This window comes from Octopus bimaculoides, chromosome 15 (genome assembly GCF_001194135.2).
Source record: "Octopus bimaculoides isolate UCB-OBI-ISO-001 chromosome 15, ASM119413v2, whole genome shotgun sequence".
Taxonomy (NCBI): Eukaryota; Metazoa; Mollusca; class Cephalopoda; order Octopoda; family Octopodidae; genus Octopus; species Octopus bimaculoides.
The window spans coordinates 35,269,048-35,271,642 of NC_068995.1; positions in this window are offsets into that span (position 1 = coordinate 35,269,048).

The following is a 2,595-nucleotide window of genomic DNA, read 5'->3' on the forward strand; positions in this document are numbered from 1 at the left end:
ATATATATATATATATATATATATATATATATATATACATATATATATGTATGTATGTATGTATGTTTGCATGTATGTATGTATATACAGACAGATAGAGAGCAATAGAGAGAGAGAGAGAGATGTATTTAATCTGAATGTTTGTCTCACGATTCGGGCTTTATGCCACGGTGATCTTCACAGAAAGCAGTTACAACTCGGTATTAGTGGTGTATTTATGTCCTTTGGTGTCTGAGTCTGTTCGGTCAGGTGTTTGTGTTCATTTGTTTTGCATTCCGCATTTATTTATTGGTGCTGTTTTTCTCGCCTTTTTATTGGTTGTTCAGCTAACTTTTTTTTATTCAGTGTTGTGTTTATCTCTTGGAAATACAGTTCGGATTGTGTGTTTTGAACTTGGTTATAACTTGATGAACTGGTGATGTCGCATAGTTTCGTTTCTATTACGTGTAAGTGTCTAATATGGTAATGGTTATTTTGTGAGAGGTTGTTTACGAATGGGCTTAGCCATAAAGCTAATTAAAATATATTTCTGCGAGTGCATCACGGCTGAGTGAGCATGTATGCAAAAACATCCGTTTGTTGTTACTGAGATGAAATTTTGTTTTCTTGGTTTGTGTCTGTCCTATGCTGATATGTTTGCCATGTTTAATGATATAGTAGAGGTGCGTGGTTTAGTGGTTAAGGTGTTGTATGTATGATAGTAAGACTGTGGTTTCCTCTTCCTGAATCGGGCGGCATGTTGTGTTCTTGAGCAAAACACTTCATTTCACGTTAATCCAGTCTACTCAGCTGGCAAAAATGAGTGATCCTGTGACAGACCAGTCTCCCGTCCAGGTGGGAAATATTTACGTCATGAAAACCGAGAAACCGGTCCTATGTGTCTGTATGACTGGGGAAGGAACCTTACTTACTTCATTGTTTCGATACATACATACATACATACATACATACATACATACACATTCGAAGCGACAAGGCGCGTATTTGGCGTGGGAGACTATTTATCGAAAATACGATGAATACTATCTCCAGCGTTGAAGCCACACTATCAGCCTTGTTAAATAACCGGTTAATCTTCAGATGAATTAACTGAGGGAGCCTTTTATTCACGATCGTAGTGATGTTCGACTGAAACTTGAATTTAGCATGCAGAGACTTACTACAAACAACATGGCTAGACACTACATCAACAAAAACACAATCGAGGAACAGAACGAAAACAACAGCTCAACAGGTAAACAAATTATTTCTAGCTGTAGTTATAGAAGAAACCGTAACTACAAAACTCATTTCTCTTGGAGTTATGAATTGAATAATGATCCATTTAACTGCTACGAAAAAGTAAAACAAAATCCCGCTGTTGGCTATATGAATCGATTGAAATCATATTGGGACCATCTGCATCAAGAATTAAATCATTTTAGTGCGAAGTAACTATGCCAACTAGCAACATGTGTAGAACATAGAAAGAAGGTTAGTAACTGTAACTTTATTAAGAAATCGAAAATTAACCTTCTTCCCAACTCTACAAACAAAAACGAAAACGCGAATGATATAAGACCACCACGTAGTTTCGCAGCTAGCGAGATTCCAACAGATTCTATAGTGCCTGCCAGCCAAACTATATTACTGGCTTAAGTCAGTAATATACTATGATCATGGTAAACAGCACGTACAATCGCCACGATTATTGTAGTAGTAGTGTTAGTGAGGATTATATGCCAGTGAAATGTGCCCTTACTGAAATTTTCTAAGGAAAAACTACTTTGGCTTTGAAGGACTCTCTCAAGGGGAGAGTATTTTCTTCCAAGGTAAGTAAAAAAAACACCAGATACAGTATTAAAAGCTATTAACGAAATTGATAATGAATATTTACAACAGTGTGATGAAACCACATACTAGCAGATTAACGCCTGTCTATATGCTCTGGCTACTACTGTAAAACAGTACATGAATGATATTCAAAAAGTTTAAAAAACCGAAATAGCAAAGAAATCTGCTCTGGCATCTCTTCAGTTTTCAAGGCAATCAAAAAATGCTATGAAAATGACCATTATACAACGGGAAATTACTATGCGATTGACCGTTATTAAGACAAAAGTGCTATTAGAACGACCGTTAAATAAGGGGAAAAAACCGAAGGGGAGAAAGTGAAAAAGTAAAAAATTAAAAGTGTGCATTGAAATTGCGTACGCGCGCATGTACTTACATACACATACGCGCACGCACACCCACGTACATGTGCCTATATGCATATGCTCAGTCACACTCGCGTGAAACACATACGTGCACACACACACACATACGCCTATATATGCACACATATATACGCAACCATACATGTACTCATATACATATCTGCGAACACGCGCGCGCCCACACTCACGTTAAACACATGCATGTACACCCACATATATATTATGGCAACCATAGAATTGTCACATTATATTACAGATAAATTCCTCTATTTACATAATATCAAGGTCTCATTCATTCTTTTGTAGTGACACCATTACTATTAATAGACACATACACACACACACACACACACACACACACACACACATATATATATATATATATATATATATATAT